Source organism: Anomaloglossus baeobatrachus, chromosome 5 (genome assembly GCF_048569485.1).
Source record: "Anomaloglossus baeobatrachus isolate aAnoBae1 chromosome 5, aAnoBae1.hap1, whole genome shotgun sequence".
NCBI classification, from domain to species: domain Eukaryota; kingdom Metazoa; phylum Chordata; class Amphibia; order Anura; family Aromobatidae; genus Anomaloglossus; species Anomaloglossus baeobatrachus.
This window is the reverse complement of record NC_134357.1, coordinates 424302975-424318070: the sequence shown is the minus strand read 5'-3', so window position 1 is coordinate 424318070 and position 15096 is coordinate 424302975. Positions and strand designations below refer to the sequence as shown.

The 15096-nt window shown below is 46.1% G+C and overlaps 1 protein-coding gene across 8 annotated transcripts in view; it reads left to right on the top strand.

Annotated features, from left to right (window-relative positions):
- Positions 1 to 15096, top strand: part of LOC142311692 (microtubule-associated protein tau-like) — a 134823-nt gene that overhangs the window by 15331 nt on the left and 104396 nt on the right. Inside the window, exon 1 of one of the 8 annotated variants that reach the window (XM_075350315.1) lies at positions 14654 to 14788. The exons of the other annotated variants lie outside the window; for them this stretch is intronic. The gene's annotated coding sequence lies outside the window, so the exon portion shown is untranslated. Of the gene's footprint in view, positions 1 to 14653; positions 14789 to 15096 lie in introns of those variants that run through there. 8 annotated transcript variants of the gene reach the window in all.

Below are 15096 nucleotides of genomic sequence, written 5' to 3'. Positions count from 1 at the left end.
TGGCGGCTGTGGGGAGCTAGAGTTCATTAAGAGAACCTTGAATGCCAACATATACTGTGACATACTGAAGCAGAGTATGATCCCTCCCCTTCGGAGACTGGGCTGCAGGTCAGTATTCAGTATTCCAACATGATAACAACCCCAAGTACACCTCCAAGATGACCAAGGCCTTGCTAAAGAAACTGTGCGTAAAGGTGCTGAATTGGTCAAGCATGTCTCCAGACCTAAACCCTATTGAGCATCCTCAAACAGAAGGTGGAGGAGCACAAGGTCTCACACATCCATCAGCTCTGTGATGTCATCATGGAGGATGGAAGAGGATTCCAGTGGCTCCTGTGAAGCTCTAGTGAACTCCATGCCCTAGAGAGTTAGGCCTTGTTCACACACTGCATTTTTACCCGCGTTTGTGCTGCAGAAATGTCTTGAGAAAATGGTTGTAACCTTTCTGCAGACATTCCCCAGCAAAACCTATGGGGAAAAAAATAGCTGTGTGCACACTGCGTTTTTTTCTCAAGAACATTCTTTTTTGCAGAATTTCTTGAGAAAAAGAATGTGCATGTCACTTCTTTTCTGCAGGTACCTGCGTTTTTTTGCCATAGATAATGGTAAAAAACCACAGAGACCAAGCTGTGGAAAAAATGCACCAAAAACGCGGTAAAAACGCATGCAGTTTACGGTACGTTATTGGACCGTTTTTTGACCGCAAGTGCGCTAGTCTTTCAGATTTTCAAGAAATTTCTTGAGAAAAATCCTTTTTTTAGCGTGAACCTTAGCGGTGGTCACACACAATATTCAGACTTTGGACACAATCTGGCCATTTTCAGTTAGGGATGTACTCACTTTTGTTGTATGTGGTTTAGACATTAATGGCTGTGTGTTGAGTTATTTAGAGGGCACACCAAATTTATATTGTTATACAAGCTGTACACGGACTACTTTACATTGTACTAAAGTGTCATTATTGTCCCATGAAAAGATATAGTAAAATACTGACAAAAATATGAGAGGATTACTCCCTTTTGTGATATATTTGTAGATCAGGGCTGGGCAAAGTGCGGTCTGCGGGCCAAATCCGACCCTCTGGCTGTTCCTGTTCGGCCCACAGTCTGCGAGAGCTGGAGGACTGAAAACAGTGGACCACGGGCCGCACCATGTCCTTCCTCGGTGTGGCTGCTGTCCACTGCCTGATGTCACTGCTATTTGCATCCACAGGATGCAGACAGTGGTGAACACTTTGGTGGAGGAGTTGGCACTGACTCCGTCTTCCATCAATCAGCGTGAGGCACAGCAGACGCGATGATCGCGTGTGCTGTGCAGTGTCAGTGCACGGGAGACCGGAGCAGCATGGGAATGGGAGCGAGGTAAGTATGTGGTGTTTTTTTGTTTTTTTTTTCATGTCTGTGGGATGTTTTCATGTATGTAGGAAGCTATGTGGGGGATGATAATGTATATAGGTGGCTATGTGGGGGCTTAGAAATGTATGAAGGAGGCTATGTAGCGCTCATATTATATTTAGGAGGCAATATGGGGGCTCATACTGTATATAGGAGACTATGTGGGGCTCTTAATGTATTTAGGAAGCTATGTGAGGGTTCTTGCTGTATTTAGGCTATGTGGGGGGGCCATACTGTATTAAGGAGGCTGTGTGGGGGCTCATACTGTATGTAGGGGGCTATGTGGGGCTCTTAATGTATTAGGAAGCTATGTGAGGGTTCTTGCTGTATTTAGGCTATGTGGGGGGCCATACTGTATATAGGAGACTATGTGGGGCTCTTAATGTATTTAGGAAGCTATGTGAGGGTTCTTGCTGTATTTAGGCTATGTGGGGGGGCCATACTGTATTAAGGAGGCTGTGTGGGGGCTCATACTGTATGTAGGGGGCTATGTGGGGCTCTTAATGTATTAGGAAGCTATGTGAGGGTTCTTGCTGTATTTAGGCTATGTGGGGGGCCATACTGTATTAAGGAGGCTGTGTGGGGGCTCATACTGTATGTAGGGGGCTATGTAGGGGCTCATACTGTATATAAGGGGTTATGTGGAGGCTCATCCTTTAAGTAGCTCTTACTGACTATAGGGGGGCGATGTGTCGGCTCATACTGTCTGTAGAGGGGCTATATGTGGGCTCATATTGTCTCTAGGAGGGCTATGTGTGGGCTCATACTGTATATAGGGGATGTCAGTATACTTAATTTTGCTGAATATTAAGTGATACAATTAATAGTAATATAAAATAATATTTATAATATGTTCATATTAATATTGAGCAAAATAATTTCAGCCTATTGATTCATCCCTCCACACCAGTCACAATCTCTCATGTGGCCCCCAGGGAAAATTAATTGCCCACCCCTGCTGTAGATACGGTAGATGGTTAAGATGGCTGGATAGCTAGATAGACATGAGATCGCTGAGATAAATAGACAGATCTATAGATAGGTATGAAATCGATAGCATATATCTAGGATGTCTGGCCACCCTAAGGACCACAATGTTCATGCTGGCTATGGGTCTCCTGACCTGAACAGTTCTCAACAGCTTCTGAGATTGAGTCAGGAGACCTGTTGCTGGTCCGCCATCTTTGCCCGTACTCCGGCAGTGAATGTAGGGCTAATAAATCAGGCCTCAGACTGAGCAGAACAACCATTTATGAGATTTGTTTAATTTAGTGAGGATGTAGACATAGTGGGCCTCATTTGTGATGGGTTGACGATAACAACCAATCAGGTTGCAGCTTATATTTTCATAGTACAGTTGGAAAATGAAAAACCCTATCTGAATAGTTGCTATGGCCAACCTCACAACAATAATTCAGCATACGTAAGGATCATCGCTTGGGTATGGCAATGGTTAATAGCTCGCTCCAGACACCATTGTGACCGTTGTGAATGTCGGTGCAGGTTAGTAATGAAGTATTGATCACATTCACTCCTCACTGTGTATAGACTAGGCTCCGTTACCATGGAGATGAAAGGGCTAGTCCTCATCCATAAGTGCTGGAGAACTCTACTTTTTTTATTTCTGCTAAGTTTTTTAATTCTTTGGCCAGACATTATCACATAAAGCAAATGTGAAAAATGTATAATATATAAAGATATCGGTGACCGATATTTGTGCTTCTATCACTTTGAATGACAGCAGCGGCCGGAAACACAGGTCTGGAGTTGAGTAGGATACGATCACGTCTTATTGTGATATTTGAAGGATTTGTAAATAATTATGGGGTCTTATACTTTTATTTTGTTATTTGTTGTTTTTTTTGCAGTGGTCAATGTGTGACCTATCCAGGGTTATCACCTATGACACCAGTACAATCTGGTTAACAATAAAATGGCTTTGGAGGTTAATCCTAATTTTCCAAGCTCTAATATACTATATATGAATATAACACAGGACATGATCGTATGGCCACAGTCCAGGGCAGGTGCTGATTCCTTCTGGAGACCCAAATGACTTGGGGCAGAGGTGTCATATGCCACCGAGGGCCCTAATCAATCTAGTTTGGATGCCGGATACAGCCATAGATGTAGGGATGCAGGCTATGGAGCTCAGCTCGGTGCACAACGATGGCGTTTTCCTGTATTACATGCAAAAAATGGAGGACAGGAGTTAAATGGAGGCTTCCTATGGTGCATATATGTTTTTTCTAGGTTGCTGATAAATTAGTCCACCAGAGATGTTATGGCGTGCCATGTGGTCAGTAAAAGGCCAAGATGTCCTTTAGAACAATATTATATCATGGTCAGCCCCTTCCACCTCTTTAGCCCCTTGGAGTGAGGATAAGGCAAACAGAACAGTGGCACCGCCTGTAAGTTCCTCAACAGAGCAGTGTGGAGGTGCGCGCCGGAGCTCAGAATTCAAGATGGCACCCGCTCCACTCCCTGCACTGCTGCCAAGTGCTGGCTACGTCCTCTTGGAAAAGTGGAGAGCCGGTCTGGGTCAAATAAATACTCAATAGACAAAAGGTTGGTTGATCAACCACCAATATATATTGTAAAGAAGAAATTGGGTGCTTATTCCAAAGGATCCGACCCCATTACTCCCTACATCATCAAAAAATTATTATATAGAGGTATAGCACACCAATAATAGGCATAAAATAGGGGATGTTTTTAATGAATGCTTTATATTTTTCTATCCTAATATCCCCCCAACAAAAAGATTTCACAAGAATGAAATATAGCAATGTTGCGAGTATTGTACCCTTCGTCAGGCTGACAATATCAGCAAAAAAGCGGTTATATGAAAAAATGTAATGAAAAATTAAACTGAAGAAAAAAAACAATAAATGACAGCGCTATCATAGATAGTATACCAGTATATGGAGGGACTGAATCACTGGGCTGCCTAGAGATCACTATTACCCATAGGAAAAGGAACCCACAACATTGTACAACATTCCCCTATATCCACTGGGTTCCTTTCCTATGGGCAGTAGTCATCTCTAGGCAGCCCAGTGATTTCGTCCCTCCATATACTGGTATATTATATAATTTTGGGGGTCACATCAAATGCCGTGATGGACCCTACTGGTCCCACGGGCCTTGAGTTTGACACATGTGGCTTCATATGCGACAGGAATTGTTTCCTGATAAAGGGTGTCTCACAGGGGCGGACACATCATTGGTGCAACCTATGTGATTTCACAGGAGCCCAAGAGGTAAGGGGGCCATTTCTACCTCCAAAGCAGGTGGGATTGTGCATTATGGTGAGCTATTAGACTGAAAATGGTCCATATATTGTCATTGCATGGGGACCTTTTCTGTCTTTGTCCGCTAGTGGGTTTTCTTAGCTCTCCTGCACAGGAAAAAAAAGCCCAAACTGGTGCCACTTATTGGACGTAGCTGCCCTATAAATCGATGTCTGATCCTATAACTAGCTTTGTCACATGACCAAGAATATTCACATAAAGCAGCATTTTTGCCTTTTAGAGAAGACTTTGAATTGGCTAATGTCTTTAGTCCTTTACAGGAAACTCAATACTCTGAATGCACAGATTACATGATGGTATTTCATGTGCAGGTTTTGCAAACTTTGAGAATGGACAGTGCTGGAGATTACCAATATTTAAGGGGCTTTCTAGTGAAAAGAGGCTATCAAAGCATAGGTGATAACTTTTAGACTGATGGGATCTTACTGACTGCAGAACAAGGCACTTTATGCCCGTTAGACTGTAGCAGTGCACATTCATTCTCTATGGGGCTGCTGAGCACAGCGCTCTGCATTTTCCAGACGTCCCATAGAGAATGAATGGTATGCGCCCTGTTCTGCTTATAGGTAGTGGTCTGAGCCTTTGGACCGCACTGGTCTATGTTATTACCTATCCTGTGGATGGATGATGACTATACTTTATTGGGCAACCGTAGAGGAAGCCCATGCTGCTATTTTGGGGCCCTGTGTAAATTGGTAATAGGCCATGCAGAAGAAGCTAACAAGGGGGAAGAACCTGACAGACGACCATACTGCCCTTCTCCAACTTAGGCTATGTTTAAAAATCCGTTGTTTAGGATCAGTCACAATCCGCCGCTGTGATAAACAACGCAATCCGTTTGGCGGATTCTGTTTTTTGCCATAGATTTGTATGAGCAGCGGATTGCGACTGATGCCCTTGCGTTGCATCCGCCGCCCGACTGATCAGTCATGGAATGACTGACCGTCGGGCAACAGGAACGCAGAGTGTAACGTTTTTTGAGCAGCGAAATCCTTTTGATTTCACTGCGCATGCTCAGATCTTGTGTTTAATCATTCAAATCAATGTCTCTCTCTCTCTAGGCGGCCGAACGATCAGCTGATCGCCCGGTGGCCGGCTATTGTGAACGATCGCTCTCATAAAAGCCAGCTACCGGGAGATCAGCCGATCGCTCTCAAACGCCGGCCGATCAGCTGATCGTTCACAATAGCCGGCCGCTGATCGCTCTCAAAAACAGCTGCCGGGCGATCAGCTGATCGTTCACAATAGCCGGCCACCGGCTTTTGAGAGCGATTAGCTGATCTCCCAGCAGCCGACTTTTATGAGAGCGATCATTCACAATAGCCGGCCGGCTTCTGTGAACGATCAGCTGAGCGTTCACAGAAGCCGGCCGCCGGGCAATCAGCTGATCGTTCACAGAAGCCGGGTGATTAACTGATCGTTCACAGAAGCCGGCCGCTGGGTGATCAGCTGATCGCTTACAGAAGCCGGCCGCCGGGCGATCAGCTGATCGTTCACAGAAGCTGGGCGATCAACTGATCGTTCACAGAAGCCGGCCGCCGGGTGATCAGCTGATTGCTCACAGAAGCCGGGCGATCAGCTGATCATTCACAGAAGCCGAGCGATCAACTGATTGTTCACAGAAGCTGGCCGCCGGGTGATCAGCTGATTGCTCACAGAAGCCGGCCGCCGGGCGATCAGCTGATCGTTCAGCCGCCAATAGAGAGAGAGACATTGATTTGAATGATTAAACACAAGATCTGAGCATGCGCAGTGAAAACAAAAGGATTCCACTGTTCAAAAAACGTTACATGCTGCGTTCCTGCCGTCCAATGGTCAGTCGTTCCACGACTGATAAGTCGGGTGGCAGATGCAACGCAAGGGCATCAGTCGCAATCCACCGCTCATACAAGTCTATGGGAACAATGGAATCCGCTAAACAGATTGCGTTGTTTATCAGAGCGGCGGATTGTGACTGATCCTAAACAACGGAAATGTGAGCATAGCCTAAGGCTGTGTTCGTGCGCACAGTGCGTTTGGATTCAGATTTGGTGTAGATTTATCACAAATCTGCATGTCTATCTTTGTGCCAGTAAAGTCAATGAGAATTTTGAAGTGCTGTGCGCACGTTGCTTATTTTTTGCTTGTAGATTTGGTGCAGGAAATAATCTGCAGCATGTCAATTGTTGGTGTGTTTTTAGCCACTGACTTCATTGAATATAGCGTACCAATCACCAGGATTTTCCTATATAACCTCAAGCCAGTGCTATACTGGCACTATCATGCTGATTCTATACATACTGTACCTTTAGTTACTAGGATGTAATGTTTTAGAAACACACGCAAGTAAAGTTTTGTAAAATGAGCAGATTTTTGATTGGCAGCAGCTGCCGATCAGCTAATAGCTAGGGAGGGTTTTCATAGTGATTTCCACCCTCCTGCCTGTTGTTCCTGTTATTTATGCTAATTCTATTATAGAAGCGTTTTACTAAGTGACTAAAAGGACCTGTGCTGATATCATACCCATGTGACCAGAAAGGGTGGGGCCGCAGCCAACAGAAAAATAATGTTGCTTCCTGGTATCAGCTATGTTGGCTGAGGCCCCACCCCTTTTGGTCACATGGGTATGGCATCAGCAAAGGTCCTTCTAAAACGCTTCTATAATAGAATTTGCATAAATAACAGTGGGAGGATGAACAACAGGCAGGGGGGCAGGAATCGCTATTAGCTGATCAGCAGCTGCTGCCAATCAAAAAGCTGCTCATTTTACAAAATTTACTTGCTTGTGTTTCAAAACCTATACATCCTAGCTGACCACTAAAGGTATGTATAGAATCAGCATGATAGTGCCAGTATAGCATTCGCTTTAGGTTATATAGGAAAATCCTGGTGATTGGTACGCTTTAAGAAAAACGCATGGCACAAAAAAATGCATGCATTTTTTTGGTGCGTTTTTCTGCCAGATGGTGCAGATTTGATGCAGAAAATTTCTGTACCAAATACTCAACGTGCTCACATCGCCTATAGAGGGAAAGGGGATAAGAAGCACACAACTTTCTGCTCTTTTGGCATCAGAGGACACCCTATTATGATTTCTGCTATGCTGTATGCTCTATCCTATGTACATTTTGGGGAATAACTTGCAGCCATGAGCTACAACAAAAATTAGTGCTAGCTCCCAACTAGCTTTCCTATATCATTGGGAGCCATCTTCTGCCCTTATAGACGTCTTACTTATCTGAAGAGTAGCATGTGGCCAAAGCATGGTAAATGAGGACAGGAAGCCTGTTTTCCTGAATGCTGTCTATCCACTGAATATGTTGCAGGCAAATTGCAGCCTGGCACTGAGCCAAGCCTTCTGTTTTGCATTACCATGTTACTGTCGCTCAGTTTTACATTCAGGAATACATCATTTCCATTATACATATTAGACTTCCCTTTTGGAGACTCTTTTGCTCCCATCATCGTGTCCTTAACAAAGTTAGGGGTACTTTGCACACTACGACATCGCAGCTGCGATGTCGGTGGGGTCAAATTGAAAGTGACGCACATCCGGCGTCGTTGTCGACATCGGAGTATGTGAATCCTTTTACATACGATTAACGAGCGCAAAAGCGTCGAAATTGTATGATTGGTGTAGTGTCGGGCATTTCCATAATGTCGCTGCAGCGACAGGTACGATGTTGTTCCTCGTTCCTGCGGCAGCACACATCGCTGTCTAAGAAGCCGCATGAGCGAGGAACATCTCCCTACCTGCATCCCGGCAGCTATGCAGAAGGAAGGAGGTGGGCGGGATGTTTACATCCTGCTCATCTCCGCCCCTCTGCTTCTATTGGCCACCTGCCGTGTGACATCGCTGTGACGCCGCACGACACGCCCCCTTAGGAAGGAGGCGGTTTGCCGGCCAGAGCAACGTCGCAGGGCAGGTAAGTGCATGTGAAGCGGCCGTAGCGATAATGTTCGCTACGGCAGCTATCACAAGATATCGCATGTGCGACGGGGGCGGGGACTATCGCGCTCGGCATCGCTACAATCGGCTAGCGATGTCATAGTGTGCAAAGTACCCCTCAGAGTCCTGTCGTTTTCCTTTGGTGGGATCGTGGGCGGCTTCTTTTTCACTGTCATTGATTATGCAAATTAGCTTTCTACCAAGAGGAAGAAAGCTGGCTCTCTAGTGCCACCCATTAGATCTAACTACCCTATAATATTCACACTTTATCAGTCATCAGTCCTCTCCATGTAGTTTAGGATATTTAGCCAAGTCCTCATCAGAGATTTTTGTCTCTCATCAGCCTTTGGAGGAGACCATTTGCATAGCTGACCATTGCCAGTTTAGAGGTCAAGGAGAAATGTTAACCCTAGACCTTTTTAGACAAGATTCTTAGTACATACGGGTGAGCGCTAAGTGCCTACATGGCAAGCTCAGTGCCCGGTTTAGCCGTCCTCTGCAGACAGGATTTTTGTGGATGATCTAATTGAGAGTCAGAGAGTCAGATCAGGATACTCCAGCAATGATGTCATGACATTTAGTGTATGTCGTGTCTGATATTGCCGGGCTGGTCAATATGTTAAGGTCTGTACAGTAACGTGGAAAACCCAAGCTCTGATCTGGAGGCCGATTACTGCTTTTCCAAACGTGTAGGATGCTGGCTGAGTTTTCAGAGCGAGGTACCCTGGGGTCACACACTGGATTAGAAATGCTGCCATAATCTTCTGCTTAGCCATTCTGGGTTTGCATTCATTTGTTTCCAAAGCAAGAGGATGAAAAGGAACGAAGGAGAGAAAGCAAAGGGGTGTAGCTAGGAGGAGACAGTGGGCATGTGCCTGGCTGTGTGTGTGGGAAGAGGGGGGGTAAGTAAGCTATTCTGCATTGACCAGGGAATTTAGATACATAGCTAGGGCAGTGAAATTTATCTTCTTTGCACCCCAGTAAAGGATAGCGTATAGTCTGATTGCAGCTCCACAATGTATGCATATAGGACATCATTCAGTCTTCCAATGTATGGTGGGATGGGGTTAAGGGCCCATTACACGCAACAACATCGCTATCGAGATGTCGTTGGGGTCACGGAATTCGTGACGCACATCCGGCCTGGTTAGCGACGTCATTGCGTGTGACACATACGAGCGACCGCTAATGATGCAAAATACTCACCAAATCGTTGATTGTTGACACGTCGTCCATTTCCCAAATATCGTTGCTTGTGCTGGACGCAGGCTGTTCGTCGTTCCTGAGGAAGCACACATCGCTACGTGTGACACCCCGGGAATGACGAACAACAACGTACCTACGTCCTCCGGCAATGAGGTGGGCGTGTCTTTCATGCGGCTGCTCTCCGCCCCTCCACTTCTATTGGACGCCTGCCATATGACGCCGCACGAACCGCCCCCTTAGATAAGAGGCGGTTCGCGGCCCACAGCGACGTCGCTAGGAAGGTAAGTTGGTGTGACGGGTACTAGCGATATTGTGCGCCACGGGCAGCGATTTGCCCGTGACGCACATACGACGGGGGCGGGTGCTTTCATGTCGCTGCGTGTGAAGCAGCCTTAGGCTACATGCGCACGCTGCATCTTTTTGTGTTCACAAACTGCAGCCAAAATGCAGCCAAAACTGCACCTTGTCAGAGAGAGCCTGGAAATGTCACAAAAAACGCATGTAATTTTAGGTGCGTTTTCGGTGCGTTTTTGGTGCGTTTTTCACACCCTGCGTTTTTGCTGCGTTTTTGTGACAAATGTTGACAAAAACGCAGGAAGAATGAACATGCTGCATTTTATTTGTCACAAACCTTTGACAAATAAAACGCTGACAAATAAACTGCAACGTGCACATAGCAAATCTGACTTCTCATAGACTTTGCTGGGAAGTCAAATGTCAGAAAGTTCTGACAACAAAACTGCAGCCAAAAAAGCAGCAAAAAAGCAGGAAAAAAAGCAGCGTGTGCATGTAGCCTTAAGGCACCACTCCAGAGAGACAGACGATGATGCCTTGGAAACAGAAGCCATAGTAGATCTGGAATACAAGGATGCAGAGGATTTAAAAATGGCAAATATTCTGTCAGCTCGATGCTGAAGGGCACAGACAGTAGCCCCTATATTATACTTGATAACCCAGAGTCAGACCAAACAGTAGATTCGAGTGTAAAGTGGGCCTTTAGTCCTCAATCGCCTACCCCCGATATTACACTCACCCTCCAGCGTTTTCATCTTTTTTCAGTGTCTGTTCGGTCCAACAGGACCATGTTGTGACTGTCATTTCTGACTGGCCAGAAGTCAAAGGTTACATCTCAAGCACTAAATGCAAGTCTATGAAAGCCAGAACGAGGCTCTTATAGACTTGTATTGCGTTGTGACATCCGGCGCACTCCCTGAAACATGGAGCAGCCGGCAGGTCACAGAGAAGACCAACCGGAGCGACATGGATAACTGATGAAGACGTTGGTGGGTTAGTATAACACTATGGGCAGAGGACTTCGATTTAAATCGCCACTCCAGCAGTGAAATAAAAAAAACAACAACATTGAAGTGCTGCTTTAAGCATATGGTATGCAGTCACACACATCGACAAGACGGAGGCCTAGAGAACACTGTCTTTTGGCGTCCAACTAGGGACTGGCCACCTATTTTCACGTCATAGTATATATTGGTTGGAAATCCCAACTTATACTGTAAACTAAGACATAATGTGTAACTAGCCGTATCTGCACTACTAATCTCCCCCATGCTTAGGGCTAGGAAGGTGCATGGTTAGCAGAACCACCAGGCCACCATTAGAGGGAAACATAAGCCCGAATAGGCCTGATGCACGAGAGTTCCCTGAGGCTCGGCTTTGCTATAAGTGCATATGGACCGTCCGACGCTGAGCACTTAGTTCTGTCAAACTATACAGAAAGCAAATTCATCAGCTAGTCCTAATTGGCCAAATTGCAGACTTTTATTTATCGCTTAGCATTTATTACATATTTTGTTTTACCAGATCAGAAAGGTTTGCCAGGACAGCTTCTGTGCAAGCAAATGGCGTTCACAGACCCGGGAGAGCGCAGCGAGAGGAAAAAAGCGCTCAGTGTGATTCACGTGATGGCGATTTATGTGGAGGGATTAATTGCTTTATTAGATGATAATTAGACTAATCACGGTCCTAAAAGTGCTGTCGCTGACTGATGGACGGCTCTGACCTTAGCCGCACAGCTTGTGCTTTATAGTTTTTGTGGCTTTATTTTCCTCATTTCTCGGGGCTGCAGATTACGGCTTTATCCAGTGTGTGATAGAAGGCCCTATAATAGAGGTTATGTCATAATCGGAGCAGGAGGATAACACTATGTATTCAAGGTTATGCCACCTAAAATAAAAGCATCGCCGGTAAATAGAAGGGCTCGTACGCAGGCGTATAACGGCAGAGGATAAGGAAATGTAAAACGGAGGCGTAATAAAGCACACATGGCACTTTATTCAGCAATGCTCTTCCCTCATGCCTCGGATAATCAGATTTTAATGTTCCAACCGAAAAAAAGATTTGTGTCATCCAGATTTTAAAAAATAAAATCCCCATATTTTGCTTAATTCTGCTTTAAATTTACAATTTCAGTGCATTTTATAACATGGATGGTTTATGGGTTTTTTTAATGCACTTTATAGTGTGAATCTATGTGAAAACCTTATGGGGAAATCCTAGTGATAGTATGTGCACTCAGCATTTCCCCAAGGTGGGTCTGCTCACCAATCCGGATGAAAAAATGCTTAAAAAATTGTAAAAAAACCCCCAAAAAACCAAAAAAAACCTCTGGATGTCAAAAACACTTCTGTACAAGTTCCCCCTTTTGAGCTTCTTTTAACTGTTTCAGACTTTGAAAGCCGTGACGCGGCTAACATAAGTGACCATTCTTCAGGCAGCTTCTATTTTAGGGTTAGAACACACTGTGAGTAAAACGGAGCGAGTACAATGCGATAAAAAAAATCGCATTCCACTCGGACTCTATGGGGTCGCTCCCTTGTGTAATTTTTATCTCAGCCCTAAGCGGACCGAGAAAACATTCGCAGCATGCCGCGGGGGGAATCCGATTCATTTTCACTCACACCCATTCAAGTCTATGGGTGTGAGAGAAACATAGCACTGCACTCGCATGTGTGATCATCGCATCAGCTGATAATGGAGGAGATGGGGAGATTAGTTCCGCCCTCTCCTCCGCAGCTGTGATCTGATCGCAGGATCGGATCACAGTCGCATGACACTCGGACATCGCTTGCAAGCGGGGGTCATTAGCATAACGCATCTGATGCTCTCTCAATGGATGCGAACTGCCCGTGTGGCCTTAGCCTTATACATATACCCGTAGTTAAAAAATACGGCAGCAAACCAAAAATAAATCTCCAAAATAATGAAGACGCTTTAGGGAAAACACATTTCCTAAAAACTCTGCCCAAAAGCAAATAAAAAAGTTGAAGGTTAATTTACGCAAGGTAAAACAAAAATACAATTCTCAATTTTTGGCTGCATGTGTCGCGGGCGGAGGAGGGGACGCCGCGCTCTCCCACTGCTCGGGTCCGGCTGCCGCTGCTGCTGCGGCCTGCTGCTGCTCGGTGGCTCGAGCGATGTGCCGGATCCCGGGGACTCGAGCGGCGCTCCTCGCCCGTGAGTGAAAGGGGATTGGTTTTTGGGATTGTTTATTGTCCGTGACGCCACCCACGGTTGTGGTGATTATGGGGATCCCGGGAGCGATGATAGGGAGCAGCAAAGTTGTTGGTTCTCCCCTCCGTGGGTAGGAGGTAGTTGTCCCGGGGCCCAGTGATGAGGTGGGTGATGAGGGATGGCGAGGCCGGTGCAGGGCTTGGTGGGGTGCAGGGACGCGGGGGCAGCGCTGTGCCTCACGGCACTGTGGTACTCACTCAGCCTGAGACGGGGACACAGTTCTCGGTAAAACACACGGCTGGAAAGACGGATCCCACGGACGGGTGCAGTTGCTTTTCCCCAGTAGTTGACGGTGACGGTCCCTTTTCCTGCACCTAAGATGATGATGGTAGCGATGGGTTCCCACCGGTAACCCGCTCCCCGACTTGGTTATGGGCCGGAGGAGCCCTACTTTGCCCGCAGACGCTGGCCCTGAGAAACTGGTGCCCTGGCAATGGCGGTGTCTCTCTCTAACGGTTGGACTGTTGCCTTCAATCGGGACTTGGTTGTTGGGAGACCCAGAGGTCCCCTTCACTGACGGATTTGGCAAATTCACGGCGACTCCTAGCCTTGTCGGGATCCGAAAGTCCCCTGCCAATGGTGCGGACTGCTCTTCGTATACCGCTCCGGTACCGCCGGGCCACCACCCGTCCACGGTCCTTTCGGCAACCTCCAAGCAGCCTCTCCTGCAGACAGTCACCGCCGTCTGCTGACCTTGCTGTCTCAGTCCGGGGCACACACCCGGACCAACTTCAGGATTCCTTAACTGTCACTGTCTCTTCCACTTTTACTCCTCTCTCTTGCTCCTCTACCACTTCACTTCCACTTCAGCTGTCACTACTCTGAACTCTAACTTCTAACTAACTGGTTTTCCCGCCTCCAGGGCTGTGAACTCCTCAGTGGGCGGAGCCAACCGCCTGGCCCACCCCCTGGTGTGGACATCAGCCCCTGGAGGAAGGCAACAAGGATTTTTGTGTAGCTTTGGTGTGCCTATCTGGGGTGTAGGGTGTGGTGGTGTCATGACCTGTGACCCCTGGCTTGCCCAGGGCGTCACACATGTTATTCCAGTCGAAGACCTGGTGGTAAAATTGCAGCAATAGCGCTATGTGTGAAAAAGCCCTAAGATGATTCTTCAATCTGTCCTTTCTTTTTCATCTGTTCCTCAGTAACGTAATTATAAGGCGTTTATTGTACAGTCAGTCACCTTGAGTATCCAATGTATCTAGTGTGCCCTGCAGTGCTGATGTCGGCTGAAACTCAAGGCTTTTTTTCTTCCTATTATAGATCTTGGTACAGTTTTCTGCCAAGCCATCCAGATTGTCTGCAGGATGACGAGGACTTTCTTTAGGTCTTTAGCTGACAGTATTAATGGGGACAATGTGGTGGGCACTTGCGGTGATATTCTTCTTAGTGGTTGGGTCTCTATATAACAACAAAGTGTAAGTATGGAATATGTTGTTTTTAGTCCCCGTTCAGACGCCCCTCTTTTACATACAAGTTCTATAAGTGTTTTTCACGGATAGAACATGTACCCATAAGCTTTTGGGCTGCTCACATATCCTTTAGATTTTTATGAACTGAATGTCCTCAAAAAAAACAACCAGAGCCATCCGCTTCTGATGTGACAAGCTAAAATCTATGGGTCCTTTAAAAAAAATGAAGTACAATACTCATGCCATCTGTGAGGTGTTCATTTTTATTGTTTAATGGGTAGGAAAAGTTTGGATTTTTATTCTTTTTGCATACA